A 22,277-nucleotide genomic window follows, 5' to 3' on the forward strand; every position below is an offset into this window, starting at 1 on the left:
AATGATAAATACCCTTACCTTAATCCAATAAGGATAAGAACACCAAGATTTGATCGCTTCTCTCAGAAGAGTCTCCGTTTACTTTAGCTCCCATTTTAAAAGTGGTTGGTTCCTAGATTCCCACTGCATAAGTGCTACGAACATGTAATTTTGACATCCAGTCTCTCAACACTGCATGCTTTCTAATTTTGGGAATGAGATTAATGCCTCCTATTTGAGAGGTTTTAGTCTTCTAATATTTCTTCGGATAAGAAAGCACAATGAGTTAGTGAAAAGAAAGGCAATCAACTTCAATACTTAACACAGTTTAATAACCTGAACTGAAATATGTGTGTGCTGTATTTCCATTAAAAAAAGTTTCCTTCCAGCCACAATTAATAGAACAAAAACCCAACTTGTTCAGAGATTATTCTTGGAATACTGTAATTTTAACATCTACGTAGAAGAGGAAAGTTTTTTGCCACGTGCAAGCAATCTGGCCTTCCTTCTTCTCGAAGGAGCGATTCCCGGATAAGACGACCGATTTGATATTTTCCATTTGAACTCGCAGCGTACTTTGAGGGGGGACGGTAACGCTGTGTTCGTTTGCCAGCGCTGACAAAGGTCTGCTTGTCAGCGATACCTTTTACAGCTAAATTTACTCGGGACTGACAGAAGCAGGTGCACCTTGGCCTGCCAGACACTTGTGCGCCCGCATCACGCAGCCTACAGGTCAACAACCAAGGGAGAAAAAGCCCGGGGCTGCGGAGCAGAGGGTGAGTGAGGCGAACACAACCCAAACTGGGGGGTTTCTCTTCAAAGCCAGCTGGTCTGGCTTTATTCTACAGGAATTTTTTTACCTGCCAGTTTGATCAACGAAGCCCTCAGCAGGTGCTGACGGGTACACCTTCCTGGAGAAGCAGAAGAAGGGCACTGGTGAGTTTTAATAGAGAAAACGATTAAACAATGATTCTTAAGTCTTTGGAGTTGTTCTGCTTGCCGCAGCACTGGATGATTCAGCTCCAGGCTCGTGGCTACGCTCACAAAGCTTTCTTCAAGAGAAAGCAGATAAGCTTTGTAGCATGCTTCGCATTTTATTTGATACGGTGCATGATTTTAGCTTCTGTTGCCAAGAAAAGTTTCTTGAAAGTGACTGGATATTTATAGTCAGTTTCTTTCAGACTTGTTTCTGTGAATCTGAATGGAAAGAACATGGAGGATTACATACAGCAATGCCAGAAGTCAGACAGCACTGGGGGTGCACTCTGTGCCCCCCCACCTGCCTCCTTTAAAATACATGAGTTATCCTGGTAATTTCCAAATAAATAGAAAGGATGTGTGTCTGCGTGTAGACTGTTCCCGGTATTTGGAGCTGCAGCAGACATTCCACAGCCTTAGAAACTCCTTCTGAACGTCAACAGAAGATTACTTTGTAATAAATAAGGGAGTGAAATTAACAATCCTGAGAACATTTTACAAAACTCAGTAATCAAAGGATTATCACACAAAACTGTTGCCTTTTGCTAAAGTGAAAAGGTAAATTACAAAACAGAGGCTACATGACAGCGCTGCTTGGCACGCTGCTTTTTAAAGATATCATGAATTTACCCAATTTTCCTTATTTGAAAACCACAAATTATGCCCGTGTGTGTATTCTTTAATTTGCGTAAGAGCTGGGTAACTAGACAAAGGGAAAAAAGATTTATTTTTCTAGAACAATAAGATTTCAATTAATGTGAAAATGTAGGAAAATGTGACCACTTGCTAAAATAAATATTTTGGAGGGGAGAAAAGCATTTTTATTATGATTTCTATTTCAAGAACTCATTCTTTTAACTTTGTTTCACAGTATTCATTACAAATTGTTGTGTTAAATTGAAAACATTTATTTAAGCAAGTAAACAGACAGAAAACTTGACCATATGAATCTTTTTGAGTAAACAGATTCCATATTCACAATTCGCGTGCACACCATAGAAGACACTAATGGGAGAAAGAAAGGAATCATACGTCAATATACAGTTAAAACTATTTCTGTAGTGGATATTCCCCGTGTGTCAAAATAAATGATTTATCAGCAACGGGCAGCCTAAGATTAGGCTGAATAATAATACCTGAGGCCCTTTTAAACATCCCTGATCTGTGATTTTTTTCAGCTAGGCTGCTTGGCGTGGGACCAGTACAGTTGACAGGGAACTCCGACCTCAGTAGAGGTAGATCAGGCCTTAGTCCTTGTCCATTTTCCACATTTTGGGAGACAGAAAAAGCACATCAGAGATTACTTTTGTTTCTGGAATGTGCTACATGAAAATAACCACAATTTTGTTTGCTGCAAGAATATCCTACTGTGTGTGAGAATAAAAGACCAGGAGAATAAAACATGACTAGTCAAAGTATAAAGTAAACCTCTAAATATGAAAGATATTTTCTCGGATGAAGTATGAAACGTAAAACAAAACAAAAACACCAAAACTAGAGCTGCCTTTGAACTAAACAATGCCTGTAAAACATCGCTGTTTCATGCATAACATTTGTAATGTATGGAAACCAAACCCCCGAAACAGCCATTAAAACCAAGCACTGTTAAATCCAAAGACAGTAAATAGTAACGGCAGTTCCTAGAGTTAACTAGACATTGCACATGCTATGCTAACCAAGAAAAACATATCACCTTTGGTTTAGAGCCTTTAATTCTGTACATTGTAAGTTTGTCAGCATTTTACCATATCGATTTTAAAGGCCCAGAAACAGTCATTAACGTGACAAACTCCTGAATAATCTCACAAAATTCCATTAAGTTAGTCTATATTTCACTGCGTTTGGGGAAAAGACTATTTTGCAAAATAAAACTTCAGCAGAGAATGTTTTACTTTTCTAAAAAAAAAGATTGTTTAATGTTGTAAAAGGTAGAGATTACACACTAGATAATTTATACCTTTAAACTTAAATGATTGCCCTTTATTGGCATTTCTGTTTCTTATTTTTCTCAACATCAGACTTAGGCACATTAAGTGAAATTCTGAAGTATTTCTATTATTAATGAAATATTGGGAGATTAAGAAACAGAAAAACCTTATTTAATTCACTGAAACTTTACTACCATTCCAGTTAGAAACAGAATCAGCCCTAAAATGCCTGGTACCTTCATTTATTTCTGTACGAACTATTCCCCATTAACCAGGAGCTCTGTTGTCTGTTTTGTAAACTAGGGCACTTTATTCTACAACTATCTTTTTATCTCTTTTATTTTGAGAAGCTACAGCCTAGCTCAGCTTTCAACCACATGTTTGTTTTTTCCAATAAATCCAAGCTTTAGTGTCAGGAAGACATCTATATTAGTTATTCCATAGTGCGTGTAAATATAAAATGGGATTTAACCACAGAGCTCTGGCAAAAATCGCAATTCAGTGACTCTGTGTTGTGTTGTTCAAAAGTTAATTCAAGGCTTTTCATACAGTGTTACATGGTATTTTCAAAGCATATCGTGCCGCCTTCCCCTTTCACCTAAGCTGGTGAAAACTGGACACTTTCCACTGAAGGTGATGAAGTTGCATTTAAGAGTTAGATAAGAAGATGAACTGCATGATAAAAACTACAAGGAAAAAGTAGGATTAAGTGCCTTAATTACTGCTTCATATATGAGCATTTAAAACATGCAAATTTTCCATTTTATATTTCTATTATAAAACTAAAGTGGGTGTGTATGTACATATACATAAGTATCTATATATACACTTTAAAATTATTTTTCCCTTGGAACAGTAAGCAAAATCTTGTTCTACAAAATATATATAACTTTCTTCATGGACTTTTATGAATTCATTTTTTTGTTCGAAAATTCTTTGGATATTGGTCTGAGACCATCTCCCTGAAAACCACCGGCACACACGCACGTTAGGAAGCAGTGGAGAACTCTCCTCCTTGCCAGTCTGCTGGCAACATACAGAGCCACTGCCTCACCCGTGGGCTTCACCCCCGAGCTGCTGTCGGGGCTGCAGACGGACTGCTCTGCAGCCACTCCCCACCCTGCACCCCACTGCACAGACACCCCCAGCATTCCCATACCACTCCCCACAACTGCTCGCAGCTCCTCCCTGCTATCCCATTTCAAAAATGCTGTTGCGCTGTACAGTTCACCATAAACAAGGTAATGTGGACATTACCACGTGCCTTGCAGCACACCCTGTATCACAGCATACAGATACATTCTCCACTGAAACTACTAACAAATTATTGCGTAGTCAAATTGGGTTTTGTTCCTTTGAAAGCAACTAGCATTATGAGGCAAGTTCTGAAAGCACCACTTAAGAAATTTTCAATACAGACAAAGGCAACAGTTCATTCTATGCATAACTCCAAAGGCACTGGATTTAAAATCAAGTTCAATAAATACAGCTTACAAAGGATAAACATCTAGATTTAAGCTAAGGTATACTAGTTTGCTGGAAGCATGTAAAATAACTGCACAGAATGAATGAAACTACTGCTTCGTTCATAAATATAAACATAGTAACGATAGTTCTACACATGTACTTAAAAGTGCTCACAGCATATGAAGTTCAATCTAATGTTCATGTAGTTGATGCACTGCACCATGAAACATCACAGCATCTGTCAGGGAAAAAAATTAAAAGCTGAATTGTATGATACCCAGCTGCTAAGGATGAATTCAGTGAAACAAACCTTTCTGTATCTGGGTTGTTTGATTTTTGGATTGTTTGGGGTTTTTTTTTTAAAAAAAAAAAAAGCTATTCCCCCAGTACTTGTCATCTCTCTCTAGATCTTTTATTGCTATAACAATAATGATATGGAAGTACACAAAATCAATGGTTCCTATAGTTTTTGCTATAGATATGTGCAGCATTCATTATTTTTTCTTTGCTTTCTTAAGTGGTTGCAGGATATTCTCTATCCAACCTAACTACATGCAAATAGCCCTTTCCCCAGTATCAATCCATCTCCTGAGTTTGAAATTATTGTAGAAGAATGCTTGGTAATAACAAATTAGTATCGTGTGCAATAATTATAAAAATTAATGAAGAGTCTACTAATGCTGAGAAAAATAAAAGAGATTGTGAAAGAATCTTCTTGTATATCAGGAGATAGTTCCTGCCCTTGGAAGGATATGGCTATCCATTTAATTATGTGCCCTTGTATTGACTGACTTCGTTAACCATTCAATCCTCAACCGCTATGCTTTTGATAGCACTTTAGATCCTAGGCACATACAACCTCACTGAAATGAGATTTTTGTTTGTATTCTTCCTCAGAAATATGAGGGAACTGGCTCCCATTTAGGGTAAAGAAGCACTTGTTCCTTTGTTCCTGGGAGAAACAATTGAAACAGTTTCAAAACTGCTAGGTTTAATCTGCAAAAAGGATACACGAACTCCTCACTGAATCTCACTTGAATTCAGAAATTCTTAACCTGTCTATCCCCATTAGGGGCAGTCCTCCTTAAATTATTTCTGCCCAGATGCCTTTTGCCCCATCTTCATCCTACCTTAATACCTAGACCTCAAAAGACTGTTCAGTCTCACTTAAGAACCAGAAAATCTCATTAATTCCCTTCCAAATATGTACCTGTTCTCCAGCCCTGACTCCTTTATCTGAGTCACAGCCAAGAGGACAACTACGTTATGTCTAGAGATATTAGCGGAAAGGGGCCTTGCAGGTAAAGACAAACACTAGTGCCACCATAACTTATTTAAGTGTCACTGAGAGTTTAAAAACGGAGAGGGTAATGACATAGTTGGTGGGCCAGTTCAAGAGGTTTCAATACATATTTGGTTGGACGGTTAATAAAAAAAGCACTGAAGTTGTCTCTGTATGGTCCTTACTTGCCTGACAAAAATAATAACCCTCAATTTCAGAAACTTCTTTGGTTTAGGAACCAGGTTTCTTCTTCTTAAACCACGTCAGTGTAGCTATCTGTAAAGTCATTGCTGAAATCAGATCTTGGTGGTCCGACCGGCACAGGCTTACAGAATGAAACAGGAACCTAAATCTGTCTGTACCATACAGGAGCTGTGCAAAGATGCTCAAACTAGATCATACAACAGCAACACTAACTTCAGATGAAATACATCTAAACCAAAGTACATATCCAAACATGACCTCTGAGGCTTAGCTTCCTTTTAACCTCAGTAATATCAACTTTTTAAAGTGCTTCCATGGGAAGAGTTATAACCAATGACATCACAGCTGGAGGCTTGTGGAAGTTTTAATATAGACGAACGTAAGTGGCATAAGCACATCTAAAAGCTGACCCAACTATTGTGCAATTACATTTTATGGCCACAGAGGTTACAAGTTCTTCTTCACTTATCAACAAGAGCTGTCAGCCTTCAAAAGGCCTCTCTAAAACGTTTAATAAAAGTTTTATATTAATTACTGTTTTGATAACAGGAATGCTAGTATTACAGCAGCACTTCAAAGACATTTACGGATCAACGCTTGTGTTTGGAGCTGTTCAAATCCAAAACAAAAACATTAATTTAGAGTTTACAAACACTTAAAAACAGAGCATTTTCTCAAAATGTCCAGAGAATAACCTATTACTGCTTAATATCTGCATACAAGCATGTCTGCATAAAACAGTTTGCCAACAATACCTTTATCCCTGCATTCCATGTACTGATCTATTGCTACTGTAATCTATACTCAATTTATGCTGCAAATACCATGCAGTATACTCTGTTACAACAGGCAGGATGACTGACCTTTAAAATTCGCATACCATTTACTCCAACTTTGGTTCCAGAAAAGTGGTATGCAATTTGAAATAGAGGCAAATTGTTAGAGAAACAGCCAAAAAGCTGGGTGCTTATCTAAAGTACATCTCAAAGTCTAGTCTGGAAAACTCCTGAGAATTGGGTTTCTCAAAAAAAAAAAAAAAAAAAAAAAAAAAAAGGCATTTCCTCTTCTAGTTGGGAATACAGTACCAGCAGCCTTTCATGTGGTATGTTGCAAATCGTATCTGTAGCCAGGCCAGGGAACCATAGCAGCCTTCAGCAACAGGAGGTGAAGTTGACCAACGTTTTTCTACCTTCAGAACAGGTTTTATTTGAATTTTGTTCGAATTGTGGCTAAGGGTCTATCCAAAACAAATCTCTACTTTGCTTGCCCCTCAAAATTACCATGAATTTCATTGTCTACACAGATGCAGATGCTGATCTAATTTGTAGCAGCTGCAGAACACTTAATTAAGCCTTTTCTGGCCATCTATGGCTGTCTGCTTCTGTAGCGCATCATCATGCAGTGCAAGACAGACGAATGCTCGAGTGTCACACAATTAGCAAGGGGGTGCAATCATATTTTTTGTGCATTTTTTGGCAAAACACCTGAAAATATCACAATACCTTAGTCAGGCAATTCCATTTCAGAAAAAAAAAAAAGAAGAAATGCACAGTGTAAAAAAATCCTTCCCCCCGAGACACCTTTCCCAAAATGAAAAGGGATCACAGGGACATTCTCTTTATTCCACTGGGGCAATCACACAGACAAACAAACGTGGCAGCAGGAATGAGAAAGGTGGTCCTTACTTAAAACACTAGTTCTGAAACTCATTTTCTGTGAGCTTTTCTCCTTGGAGGGAAGCAGGGGGAACTGTCCTAGCAGAAACTTCTGTTGAAATGACCAGCTAACAGTGAAGAGGTTTAAACCTTCCAAAGCTCCATAAACCAACAATGAAATACAAAGTTATCTTCCTCTGCGTCAAGGCTAGAGGTTGTGCGAGATACTGGAAGATAGATAAAGATTTTAAAGATAGAGACTCCCAGCGCTGTACTCTGCAGTTGGCAGGAACCTACCTGATCCCTTCTGTAAATTCCAACGGCCTCACAGCTGCTCTGATTTAGTCTCTGTTTGGACATAGGCCCTTCAGAACAAAGAGTCCCCAAAGCACCGCACGTCTCCCTCCAGCGTGCTCTTCTGTATCAGCGACCGAGCTGAAGAGCAAAGATATTGTATTTCTTGGGTGAAGGCTGTTTAATAATCTAGGCAGACTTTAATCACAGTTGTATTAAACCGTACGATAAATTACACTTCCACCAAATGCCTTGCTTTTAAAAAAAAAAATGTTTCTGAGACATATGAAGATGCAGAATAATCAGACTGATGAACAGCAGTTCATGAAAATGACAACATTTCCAAAATTATTCTTCAAATACATTCCTGTACTTAAACCCTATTAAGATGGGGAATTGATTCCAAATTTCCACTCTAAGCTCATATTTGATCTATTTTTATATTTTTGCATAGGAAAAAAGCCCATTTAGCTTGAAATTTCACCTAATTAACTTTATGTCAGAAGAGACGGGGGGTGGTGGGGCAGAACTGAAACTGGTTACTGAGCTTTTGCGTTTGTCTGAGACTGAAGTTTTGCTTGCCGATTTCTGACTTGCACTGAAGAACTTCAAAACCCTTGACACATTTCTTCCATGCAAGTCTAGACACACATTTTTGGAGTCCCTAAATCTCAACAGGGGAAAGGTTAGTAGGTTAAATTCTTCCTTTAGTTACACTTAAGTAAGGTCATTGACAACACAAGTGTTGCCCTCCTAAAATATATATGGGTATATATATAAACTATATACATTTGGTGGAACGTTGTCATAGGATGATGAGGACATCTGAATATCTTACAGAGACGCAGTGGCTGACACAGGAACTGGAGTTACAGCATATTCAAATATTAATTCCGAGGCAGGAATAGGATCTGGGTGGCCACTGACGTAGGCCCAAGCTTCCATTTTAGGGTCTCATTTGAGACCTATCACAGTGCACTGGATTTCAACAGGACTTCAGGGGACTTCGGATACGGTGCATGAGCCCCGCAGCATCCCTGTTCCATGCCAAGCATGAGATTCAACATTTCTATAGTTTGTTAACTCCTTCAGAAACAAATTCAGCCTCATTTTCAAATGACAGACCTTAAGTATTTGTTTCTAAAAACTATGTGTGGCAAACAAAAAGAGTGGTTATTACTAGGTCCAGATCTGGTTCTTGTATTAGTCTCTGTTGTCTTTCACAAAGTAATAAATACTATTTTTGCACTTTCAGGACAATTTTAGTAATATCTAATCTTTGAAAGAAAACATATTTGTCTACAAAGAAGTTACCTCCTATCTCTAGTTTTAAACCACTGTCAAAAAAAGAAAAAAAAAACAAACATTACAGTAAAAAAATTCTTAGATAAAAATAATCTTTGGACAACTGTTTATGAGATATTTAAAGGACAATATCAACTTGCTAACTACAGTTTCAGAGACTGCCTTTTGTTACAATGAAACACTTCAGATTACTAGATCTGGATCAATTTAGCAAAACAAACCAACCCCCTTTTCATTGTTGACTTAGTGCGTTTGGCAGCCTTTTCCCCTCTACAATCAGCCTCTTCCCTGCAAAGGCCCTTGAAAATATTTGCAAGGGAGCACGAAAAAACCTCACTTTTTTAAAGAAAGGGGGCACTGAAAAAACAACTTTCCAAATGCCTGGAAAGTAACAGATAACACCCCAGATTATCCCACCTCCAAGCCATCCATCGAGACCACAAACACGATTCACGCTGTCTCGCCAGACCCCCGCTCCCGCCACGGCCCAGGCCGCCATGCACGCTCACGTGCGGCCTGCTGAGCACCGCGAAGCCTCCCGCCACGCCCTTCCCACCACCGGCCACGTGCTGCCTCGGCTGCCCCGGCCTCGGCCCCGCTCGAAGCCCCGTGTCCGTGCATCCTGCAGGCCACGGCACCCCTGGATCCCCAACACCCGGCCCTGGGCCGGTGGGCAGCAGCGCACCTCGCCAGCCTGGCCCTTGGCCGCCATGACGCGCGCCCCAAGGGCTGCGCGCACCGCACGGTTCAGCAGACTGTACCTCAGTCTCCCCAAACACTCATTTATTCCAAAGGTTGGAGAGGTGGGCAACGTACTGCCAAGGCTGTGAACGGCTCCGGAGGGGCACGATGGGGACAGCGCTGCGGGGAAACCAGGCTGCGGCTGGCTGCCAGCCTCCCCCGGAGCCAGCCCTCGGCCGGCACCGCCTGCTCCTGTGCTGCTCCCGGCCCGTGCTGAACAGCCACCGCCTCACGGGGCTGCCGCTGCTCCTCGGCAGCGCGATCGCTACCGCATCCCTCGCTCCCTGCCTCCCTACCCCACCGAGACCACCCGAGCTCACACCAACCCCCCGCCCGCCTCAGCGCCTTTCCGCGGAAACGGGCAGGAGGAGGAGAAGCTGCAGCACCCGGGCACCGCCGGAGCGCCCCCGGGGGCCGCGCACCGCCGGCACCGCCCCGCCGGCCCTCCCCGTACACACGTGGCAGCCTACCTCCCCTCATGGCCGGGGTCGGGGCCGAGCCGGGCCGGGCCCCGCCGCCGCCGCCGGGGTCTCCTCAGGCGGTGCCCGCGCGGGGGCGGGGCGGGCGGCCGTGGGGCCGCGCTGCCTGAGGAGATGGCGGCCGGCGGCGTTACCTGGGGATGCCGTGGGGTACTTGGGGCTGCCGTGCCTCGCCTGCCTCCCGCTCCGAGCGGGACACCCCAGCCCCGAGAAATAAATCGGTACATAAACGAACGGCAGCCCAGCCTTGGGGAGGTGTCAGCAGGGCAGGCGGATCTGCGCCCAGGGTGCGAGGGGTCGGAGCGGAGGCCGGAGCGGGCACCCCTTCCAGACTGAGTGTACATCCAGGTGTCCGTGGGACCCCCTCATCACAGCCACAGGCACACAGAAAAACGGGTGTTTGGGTTAAAAAAGGTTCTCCCGATGTTACCCTGTGTCGCCTTCCTCGAGGCAGGCCCGAGGAGACGGGTCCCTGGGTGGTGGCACAGCAGAGATCTGTCCTTAAAACAAGGCAGGAATTAATATGTCAAGCTTTAACAGTTTAGCATTTGGCCTGGACTTTTAAATTGGCATTTATTAAACAATGAGACAGACGCGTTTTTCCAAAATGCACATAAAAGTATAAATAATTTTCTAAGTACCGATTGGAGGATGAGTACCGTCCAAGATCAATATTTTGTAATTTTATTGATGGTGTAACATCCCTAAGGTAGGATTCAGATGGAGTTTATTACAGCTGCTGAAAACGATGAGTTACTTACAAGTGATATTCCTTTTAGGCCTAAGTGCACATCAGTAAAGACTCGTATTCTTTTTATAGAAATTGTTTCATAAATCTCTTTAAATATATGTAAGTACTATAGGTTTGCATTTTAATAATACACTACTTTTGTGCTTTTAAACGTCTAAGGTGCCGAACAAGAATTGTAAACTGTGAAGTAACTACTATGGGAAAGATTAAGTAAAGCATCGGAGGCGGATGATTTTGACAATAAAGAGGGTGTATGTGGTGAGTGTTTAATATTTATTGCATTTAATCTTACAAAGTACTATTTATTGTTTTCAGATTTAATGTTAAAAGCAAAGCCTGGAGAGCAAGCTCTGCTGTATTATGTACTTACAGGTACACCTGTGACAAAGGCTTTCTGTAATCATTGCTTGATGTGTATAACACCATCTTAGTAACGGCATGCCATTTTATTTAGAGTTCATATGTCAGCTGTGCCTACGTTGCAAATATTTTTTTGCAATTAAATGATTTTGCAAAGAGTCATGTACATTTCCGCTCTTTGCAGCGGTTTGCAAAGCATTTAAATTGTGCTCCTGGAATATATATCCTATTATCTTTGAAATTATCTGAGTTTACATCTTTTGTTCATTATAAAAGCATATGGATTGAGGGAATATTCTGAATGAATGAAGAACAAATACAGTACTGCTGAATAATCTTGTGGGGTAGATTAATCTATAGCCTCGATTTCTCTCAGGGTGGGTTGCTGTGGCAACCGCCCCAGCTCACTTTAAAATAATTTTGTAAAGCTCACTTCAGGCGCTGCACCCAGCGTGGGCCAAGTTTAAAAGCAGCCAGACACGGGAAGAAGTGTTATACTGTGTTGCTCTTACAAGATAGGGAGGTGGTGGAAGAGAGCGAGGCGTGGAGTGGAGTGGGGTTGAGCAGAACTTTAAACACAAAATAGAAACCAAGCCACCCCGGGGTGAAGATGCAAAGGAGGTGGATCATTTCATAGTAACCTTACTGCTTTTCAGTTTAAACGCCATTAAAAGATGTAAGATGGCAATCTCCTTTCTCCTGAGGGAAAGATGTGTTCTGCATCCACAAAAGAACAAGAACGGACTTTGATAATCAACTTCAAAGGAAATGTTACCTTGAGATAATCACACTTGTAAGGGAAAGAGATACTTGGATACACACTTCAGTCTTTAATAAAACTTTGAAGATCTGATTTTATAATTACTACATTTTGACTGATGTCTCATTGTTTAAAACATTGCGTGCCTCAGGTGGTGGATTAAGAAAAAAAAAATTTTTGTCAGCAGACCGACACATGACCTGTGGACAGCAAAAAAGAGTCGATCTGAGTCTCGTGCCAGAAATTTGTGAAGGGTGCATTTGTGGAGAATCAGTACAAGTACAGACACCCGAACAAAGGTTTTCCACTGTTTGAAATTATTCCAGATTTTAAAATTAAATGCAGCAAAAGAGAGGAAAAAAAATCCTAAACACTTCAAAAGATACTGCACAAATCCGTGCCTTATCTAACCCTGAGATGAGTGAAAAAGCCTGATCCCTCCCCTTAGATCTGTTTGTCCATCTAGCATCTGAACTCTGTTTTAAACATCGAGGTGTCCTTTACATGGATTTGATGAATTGTACTCGTGACAAAAACTTGGCAGGGCTTTAAGGTACTCCGGTATGTGAAGGTCACAACTATTTAAAGATGAGGCCACGAGTGCCCACACGGAGGTGTAGTCGATGTGCTAAGCTGCTGTATACTTTTTATTTTCTGAAATACTTGCCTACTCTAATAATTGCTTTCAAGATATGACGGTGCTCGTGTCCTGTCTTGCCAGTTGAAGGGCTGTGTTACCAACTAGCCAAAAACCTGAAAACTTACATATCCTGCATAAAATAAAGCAGATGACAGTCATTTTCAATTAGAGCACGAAAGTGTGAAGCCTTAACACAGTTTTCTATTTTTGCCACTAAGAAAACATGAATATTACTGGATAGTTGGGTGCTGTGCTGGGAGACCAAAATTGTCTGCAGAAGAGGCATAGCAAGGGCACAACCCATGTAACCATTCCATATTTCTTTCCTGCTGCGCTTCATGCCAAACCTGAGGCTGAGGAAGTGTTTCTTCCCCAACGTTTCCCGCGCTCCGCTGCTGACACTGCCGAGCATATGTCCCTCTCACCACCGTATACGATGTGCTTGGCTTGTGTCTGCCTGCCTGGTGGCTCTAGGCACATCAGGATTGCTGTTACTGATGTTGTTCTGGGTGCATTTACAGCACGTAACTGTCTGTCTGTTGAGAGTTGTCCACTGTGTAGCTAATTCTCTCCAAGACAGAGTAGGGCATGGTGAGACCTGCAGTCGCTAACGGGTATTCTCTAGGGATCTGCATTGAGAGCAATTGCAGGGTGCTTGTTAGAGCTGCCTTAGCTTCGTTTTGCTCTGACTGTGCTTTGAGCATCCATGTTTTCAGAAGTACGGTTGAAGTGAAAAGGCATTTATTCACTGTCAAACACAGAACTTCAGAAGTAGGTCAGTGGCCCAATGAGATGTTTGTAGGGGAAAAGACTGCGAGACCAAGGACTTGTATTAAAATAAACCGAACGCATATTTATCACTGTTGTTTGAGTTCAGTCATTCGGTTTTATCAGCATGCTTTTCCTTTTTCCAGTACCTTAATCTATCCTAAAAATAATGGTCTGTGCCTTTATACACTCCCCTGCTGCTCTCAAAGGATCATAAAAGTTTGCTACCTACGTAGAAATTAAAACAAGTATCTGCAATGTCCAGCTTCACTCACAAATTATTGCATGTGCTTAATCTGGATTCAGGCTCCCATACAGCACCGTCCTTTCAGCCCGGTTTTAAAAGCGAATGAACCTATAAAGAAAAACCTCCTGTCCTTTTACACGGTGTGCTGGTGGTGCTGCATTTCTGTGGGTGAGTCTGACAAGGGACCGTCTCCGGCAGCCGGGCCCTGTACGAGGGGGCGAGCGGGATTGTGTCGGGCGAGCGGGATTGTTTCAGGCGAGCGGGATTGTGTCAGGCCAGCGGGATTGTATCTGGCCAGCGTTCCTCCCTGGCGAAGGTGGTGGTGCCCCAAACTTTGCCATCGGGATGGCTCCAGCGCGGCGCGCCGGGGGGAAGCCCCCCGCGGTGGGATACGAAGCCTGATGAGTTTGGCAAGTTGGGCTGCTCAGCAGGCGGGGGGGCTCCGGAGAAGGAGCCCGGGCAAAGGTGCGAGGAGCTGGGGCAGGGAACCTCGGGGGGGTGCGGAAGCCGGGGGACCGCAGCTCCGCTCCGCAGCCGGCGCGGGGGTGCCGAGGGCGATGGCCGCGGGGCTGCAGCCCCCGCTCGCCGCCCTCCCCTCCGCGGGGCTGGCCCGGAACCACCCCGGGGGGTGTCGGAGGGCTGCGTGCCCGCGGGTGGGCGCGGGCGTGTCGGGGTGGGGACGCGGAGGGACACTCGGGACCCCCGCCCCGCAGCTCCCCGCACGCTGGCTCGGTCCCCGCGGGGCGCCGGCCGGCCCTGCCCCAGCGCAGCGGGCGCGGGTGCGCCGGGCTGCGCGCTGCTCGCAGCGGCCGTGCCGTCCTCCGCACCTCGCCAGCGGGCGCCGGCTCGCCGTGTTGTCTCCGCTCGGTGTAATAAAGGATTGTCATGAGGTTTTGCGTGCGGCAGATGCCGTTACCCCCACCGCAAAACTAAAATTAGCAAAATGTCAGGAATGGAAAGATTGATTCGCCCAAGATGCAATTATCATTTAAAAAGTGCTTGATTGAGGTGCTGATGTTCAGTGATTTATTCTGCATACCATATACATAATTAAAGTAGTGTAGCGGAGTAATTTATCAATCTAGTTTAGACTAGAGGGGCAAGGAAGGGAGCTGCTGCCGCTGCTGCTGCTCTATGTTTGTTTTATTAAAACGCTTTCGGGATCTGATCCCGCCCCCTTTTTGCAAGAGTGAAACTGATTATTTCTCCAGCTCGGGAGGAGAGAGTCATTCGTTTGGGATTGTGGGAGGGAGAGAGAGAGAAAAATAGAGACAGGGAGAAGGAGAAGAAAGGGGAGGAAGAGGGAGCGAAGCAGAAGAGGACACCTCATCAGGCGTGTAGTTCGAATCCCTTCCTCGCCTCCCCCTTCCCCTCCGCGATGTTACAAAGCCCGTGAGCTGCTCGCCTTTTCCCATTCGCCTGCTGTCACTTCCTTCCTGGACGCTTTCGGGACGAGTCCGGTTACTTTTAACCCGACCAGCAGCTCAGCCACTTTCTCCTCCTCCACGCTCCACACACGCACACGCGCGTACACACACACACACACACACAGACACACACCCCAGACATCTTCTGGCTGCTTATTGGATTGACTTTGAAGGTTGTGTGTGTGATTCAAGGAGGCTGCATGTTCAACCAGGTGGTGAATATTTAAGGCTGGAAGAAGTAAAGGGATTTTTTCTTTTTCCTGTGAAAGGAAAATATCTCAAGGACTAGCCTGATCATCCAAACAGCTAAATGTTTATAATGTAAGTACATGTGAAATTCAGCATCGGAATAACATATAGTGGGTACGGTACAAAAGCCCTGTGTACGTTTCCTATTGCGTTTGAAGAGTGCATTGGTTATTATATGTGGATTGGGGTTGAGGTTGCTTGCAGACTTTTTAAGTGTATGATTGCACTGTCAATTGCTTAAAAGTAACTTTTTAGACAAGTAACGTAGTTAAATCACTGTCTAGTAAATTATTGCTGACTTGTCTCTATCAGTGTCTGCAGTGCTTAAACTTTGATGAAGTTAGTCTACATTATTTGTGTGCTTGATACTGTGTTTGAAGCTTACTGGATTTGAATAGTTCACCAAATGCTGTGACCTTGTAGTGCTTGCACCCTAATTTATCAGACTGAGGAAACAGTCCAGTCTGAGTGAAATGCTCTTAAACTTAATTGTGTCATAGGCTCTTCCTCAGTTCTGGAGTTTAGGTAATGCATGCTTGCAAGTGTTTAACTTTGTGCATCTTTCATTTGAATACTTAACGTTTGAGGTAGAAGGACCCCTTGCACTGATGTGGGAATTTAAGTCATGGGCTGCAAACCTCTTCTCAGATGGCATACTTTGGTCTTTTCATAGTACTTTGAGGAATCTTTAAATTTTTTAACACAAGGGAGTAGAGCTAATCAGCCTTACAAAACCAGTTGTTTTTTTTGCAGTACAGTTAGTTACAGGCTAGGGTAAAGTTTAATGTAAATGAGAGACTTCTAAGACTATTGGTGCATTATGTAACTGTAATACTTAGCGTTTCCCATAAAACTTAGTGTGACCTTCTGTCAGCCTGAAAAACAAAACAAGTATAAAGATAAGCTAATAATTCCTTTTCTCAAAAAAAAAAAAGGCAGCACAATGCAAAACAAAACTTAATGAATCATTGTGGGACCTAAGCATTGTCTCTTATAGCAGAGTTCTATTTTCTTTATTGTATATAATAATTATTATTAGCAAATACATGTATCCTGGAATTAAATACTGTAATACACAACTGCAGACTAAAGATTCAAGAGAATTAAGCAGAGAAAAGCACTTTGCCAGTATTTTACTGGTGATAAAAAAGAATTGTCTTAACACAAAATGCATTTTCCTAGCACTTATCTGCCGATCAGCTTAATGGCAAATGTCCTAGTTTCCTATCTTTACTTTAAAAGAACTGCAAGATGGATGATAAACCAATTATATCAGATGCAAATGTGACTAGATTTCTTTTATTGGCACTTTCCCAGGTATTGTGGTTGAAGAGTAAAGATGTTTATATGGAGTATAATAACTCTAATCCCTCGAGGCTTGGCAGGGCATGGAAATATAACCACCTGTGAACCAGTTCTAACCTCTGTATTACATACATACTGATTTCCAGTTCAAATGCCCAGGCAAATGGCCACTTTGGGAATTTGTTGTTTTGTGAACTGTATTTGTTACGTGATTTTAGGTACCTAACATCAAGTCAAAAAACCCGCAAGACTTTCTTTATCAGTTTTACTAAAATACCTATTATATTATTCTTTCTATATTAATGAATACATAATTCATATCGAGTCTAATACTGAAGTCTGTGCTCATGCTTAAGACCCTTTGGAAGTACCGGAAAAATTCTTTGAAGAAGAAGTTAAGAGAATGGCCCTTAATTCAGGGTGTCTGTGTTCCTTGTAGTACACATCCTTTTATTTTAAAAACTTGCTGTTCATATGTATTTTTACTAATATGCCCTACATAGCTGGTATGAGGGCATATAGTTCTGGGACCTGAACATGAAAACCTTCTTTCATGCAAACAGTACTTACACAGCTAGTCCCACTGACAACGCTGAGGCTACTTGTGTGAGAATGAACGAGTCACAGGAATAACGATGCGCAGGATCAGGCCCCTGGGAGACCTCTTGCCTGTCCCATAGCTCTCCTAGGACAGAGATGTAAAGAATGTCACTTTCGATGTCCTATAAACGAATGCAGGAGTCAGATATGTCTGTATCCTCTTAAGGTTACTTGACCAAGAAAAAAGGAAATTTAGGCTTAAGAGCCTTATAGAAATTGGTACTAAATGATGAATAGTGTGTGAGATTGAGTCTTTTAGAGTTGTGTTCCCGAGCTGCTGGTTTTGGAGCGTCATAAGAAAATTCATACAATTACTTTCTTACTGTGAATTTTCTTTCAATACAGGATCAGAAAATTTTTCTTATTTTTTTATAAACACTCTTAATTTGTGTACCTGGAACATGTATATTCAAAAACAGAGAGATGCCTCTCCTAAATGGTTCTGTTTTTTAAAACATCTAAAATATTATAGACAAAGAGAAATGAAGCTTTCTGAAGCTTTTTCCAAAAGTTTACCTCTGAAGGATTTTGATAGCTCACTATTTATTAGATACATATAACTACACAGGAACTTAGGAACTGAGCAGGAGTTGTGAATAGAATACTTTTACCAACTTCATTTCTTTTAATTTTACTTTTCTCTGTAACAGGTTAGTTTATTGTTCACCAGAATAGTTCCGTTCATCTTCAGAGACAGCTAAGGATATTTCTACATCTTATTGAGCAAGAAGTCATTAACTGCTCTTAGGTGCTTGAAAGAATAAGCATTTGATTTTTGATACGTAGACTCCATTATTACCTGTTGGACATCTTTATTCTGAATTACACGATAATTTATCCAAAAATCAAGTAAGGTGTAATGGTATTCTTTTGAAAACACTGATTATGAAGGTGAACATAAATATGGTGATATATAATTTCAAAGAGTTTATAGTCTCTGCTTCAGCATTTTGAAGAATAACCAAAGCAGTTATATTTGTGATCTATTATTTTGAGATTTTTAAATCCTGAAATTTTTTTTTATCAGCAGAGAGATTTTGCTACGTCCTCATTTAGGCTCTATGGTGACTTAGGTATAAAATACAAAAAAATTATATATGTAATTCCGAACACCTAGAAAACTTCAAGCTTAAAAGTAGGGTTAGTATTCTGGTATTTGAAAAGGATGAAAATACAGTTTTGCATCTTATTTTGAAACAAAATGGGCTTGGATGGACTCTGGTGAGCAAACACAAATGATGGTGCAAGTGAAAAATTGAAAAATTTATTTTTTTTATTTTTAAAAGGAGTTATTTGGGTCCTCTGACCAGCTTTAAGGTAATTTGCTCAGAGCTGATGGTCAATGTTGCATGTGTACAGGTGATTAAAAGCTAGTATCTTCAGTCCTCCACTTTAATCTCACTGTCTCATTGACTGCAGTGCAGTAGAGCTTGTCTGTTCACTAGGATCTGTCATCTTTAGGAAATCAGACCAGATTATAGAGGCGATTCACAAAACCAACAGTGACAACAAAGTCTTATGTGCCTTACAAAAGAAGGATTAGGCAGTTCACATGTCATTTTGATTGGGCAGAGATAAAAGCTGATTGCTGCAGCATGGCAAGGCACACTTCAATTTCAATTTATTATTTTATAAGACAACTATAACTCTGTTGCTTAGTCATTGTTAAATGCAATTTGAAGGAAGCAAAACTCAATTTTGACATTACTGGTTTCGTATGACTTTATAGTAAAAGGCAGAGCCACTTTTAGCATTGTTATACAAATTTTTAAAAACGCTGTTTAATTCACCAATTTTTGGGAAATATATTTAAAATGTAGTAGATTATTGTCCTGGGATTTTTTTAAAAACATTTTTGCCTAGATGATATCCTGTAATAGCAATTTAAAGTTCTTAAAAGTGCCTAGGACTCCACTAAATTCACTGCACTTGCCCTAATAAGAGCTTGTGTGCAGAGGACAGTGCATAAAACATGTCAGGGCTTTGCAGATTTATCAAAAAGTATAATACTGAGGAACAAGTGAGTCATTTTAGTTTACCTCTATTCTGTTGTTTTAAAAAATGTGATGTGATATAAAAGTATACTTTGTGTTGCATATATGAATATAGTAGTCTGGTTTGAAAATAGTTAGGAAATTAAATGTTGTCCCTATATTATTAAATACGTCATTTAGCAGTGAGAATAGAGAGTTTTGGCTATTTGCATAATTTGGTTATAACATACAGCCTTTAACATTTGGAAGTATGAAACTTCCACACTGATAACTTCTATGCTAATTTCTTACCATTTTTCAAAAGAACTCTTTTTTTCACCCAACTGATGCCTCCTAGTGTTTCACATAATAAAACACTAATGAGTCAACCATAAATGTAAACATTGTTTTTTTCATTGTCTTTATCTTATGTGATACATAAAATTAATATTTATGTATTTAATTTTGTGTGTGTTATTATAATCAGACAGGAAGCTCCTGTAAATTCAGGTGATTCATCTTAATGGACACTGAAAGCACATCTTTATTTTCCTTCATTCTAGCGTTGCCTAGCTGTATTTTGAAAAGTTTATGTTATATGTAAAGTACACTTTCTCCTTTTGTTTCCTATGTGCATTACAGTAACTTCTCAGCAATGTATTATGAGGCTCAAATGGGAATGTTAAAAATTTTGGTACGATAATGTTTCAAAAAGTAAGCCCTTGGAAACAGGCAATAAATGCAGTTATAGAAATGTTTGAAGTATCTTGAAGTACCTCACGGCCAAATAAGATGAAAAACACTAGTCTGAGACATGCTCACTCATTACAGACCTTAAAGAACAGTTATCACATTTTGTCATTGTTCCTGGTTATTTTGTTGCTGTGTAAGCAAGAAAGCTGTATTAGGAGAGTCTTCAAATGTGCAAAACATGCACCTTACACTTTTGATTGTAGATGTGGGTGAACGGTACTTTTGAAAAGGAGTTCACGTGCGTAAAATATTGAAATGGAGCTTGGGGGGGTGAAGACTGAAATATAGTGTACTTTTCTTACAAGTTCAGTCTGGCCATATAACTCATGAATACCTGAAGAAACATTCAGTTATATTAAATTTATATCACACAACAGTAGAATATTTTATTTTTTTGATGGGAGGGTGTAATTTTCAAAAAGTTTACCTAGCATCAGTGTGACAAAACAGAACTTACGGGCCCCAGCTGTATATTTGAACTGTCAGGTACGGTCTTACAGTGATAAAGAAGCAGCCAAGGCTGAGTGCACTTCTGCACATTTTAATGTCACACAGTTTTATGTAGAGTATGAGATCAATTTAATGATGACATTGGAAATATAGCCTGTTATGCTAAGACTTTCAAGAAAAGCAGCGGAATTCCTAGATACTTGTTCTACTAAGGAAGTTTTAAAGAGAAATACAATGATTTTGCAATTAAAAATTCTAAGTTTACCAGTTAATATTGGTAATAAAAATTTGTGTATTCTTCTCAATGCACATATTGTAAATTTAGGTGCTTGCTTACAGGTAAAATAATTGTTTCCCACTGAATACAGAGAGTTAAATCTATACATGCAGATCTCAGTCATGGGAATTAGTGTTTGGCTTTAGAATATATAAAAAAATGCATTTTTTAGGATTGTCTTCTGCCACCATCCCTGCTAGTATGACATTTTTCTCCCATTAGTTTTAAACTGCAAACAGACCTTTCTGAGATCTGCCATTTATTTAAGCCACTAAACGTCGGATAGTATCCTAGCCTTTAAACTTCCTTGCATCTTGAAAGTATTTTGAAGTATGCAAACGGCACCCGTTATTCATCCAGGAAAGCTAACATGCAAAAGTAATAGAATTTTCTCGTATAGTTACCTTGCTTCTTCCCTTGCAAAGAGAAAGTAAATTTGCGAGAGAAATAGAGGGAAGAATAGAGAAAAAGAATCTTTAAGGCAGTTCAAGTATAGGAATATTAGTCTGAAAGACAGCTAAACAGAACTCCACTAAGCATTTTTTCCTTTTTTTTTTCTTTTTTTTTTTTTCCCCTTTTAACAGCTAAATACCTTTAGATTGCAGAAATATATCCTAGGAAATTCTAGAAGTACATTTTCTTGACTTATTTAGAAACAGGTCTGGATAAATTATTTGAGAACTATTTACTTTAAAATTGTATGGAATAAACTCTTGTGCAAGACAGATTCAGTAATCACACCCGTGAGGTCTGTAGCCTGGGCCCCTTTTGTAATTCCCTGAACAGGTGACTTAGCAGTCACCTGCTTCAGTGGGGTAGATGTACTTATCTCTGCCTCCTGCCACCTTCCCTGACATTGGAGGGCTGCAAGAGTTCGAGCAGAGAGAGCTTCAGAGGTCCTGGAAAGTCAGTGCCTGCTGCCTTCGTTTAAGTTAACCATAAGGCAGACCACAGATTAGGGACGGGATGGAACAGATGGCATAAAGCTCCTCTGCCTCCTTTTCCCGGGTTATAAGGCACTGCTGATACAAAACTTAGAATCCAACCTAACAGGTCTTCTCTGACTCTTATTTCTTCAACTATATAATTCATTAAGTGAAGTTTATAATGAAAATTATTATTAACCACATGCCAGTGCAGGAATCCACCTTAGACATTACTGTCTTTTATCTCTCATCCTGTAATCACAAGATGTGCAGTTAAGTAAACTGAATTAGAAATAACATTATTTATGTTTGCTTTTATAGATACAGGACACATGCCATTTGCGGAACCCATGCTCAGTTAAATTTCACTATTTACTTTTAAGTAGTCAATCAATAGCCGTTAGCAAAGTATGTACAAAGGACAAGGAGGGAGGGTTGTGAAATTGTTTATGAAACACATCTGCAAAAGTAAACATAAT

The 22,277-nt window shown here is 40.8% G+C and overlaps 1 protein-coding gene across 9 annotated transcripts in view; it reads left to right on the forward strand.

Annotated features, from left to right (window-relative positions):
• Positions 1–733: 733 nt before the first annotated feature.
• MEF2C (myocyte enhancer factor 2C) overlaps positions 734–22,277 on the forward strand; it is a 140,477-nt gene continuing 118,933 nt past the window's right edge. For 5 of the 9 annotated variants that reach the window (XM_068422931.1, XM_068422939.1, XM_068422929.1 and 2 more), the window contains exons 1-2: positions 734–915; positions 11,223–11,321. The gene's annotated coding sequence lies outside the window, so the exon portion shown is untranslated. Of the gene's footprint in view, positions 916–11,222; positions 11,322–15,355; positions 15,587–22,277 lie in introns of those variants that run through there. The other 4 variants (XM_068422935.1, XM_068422938.1, XM_068422932.1 and 1 more) reach the window with 2 other exon arrangements.

Source organism: Nyctibius grandis, chromosome Z (assembly GCF_013368605.1).
Source record: "Nyctibius grandis isolate bNycGra1 chromosome Z, bNycGra1.pri, whole genome shotgun sequence".
Lineage (NCBI taxonomy): Eukaryota > Metazoa > Chordata > Aves > Nyctibiiformes > Nyctibiidae > Nyctibius > Nyctibius grandis.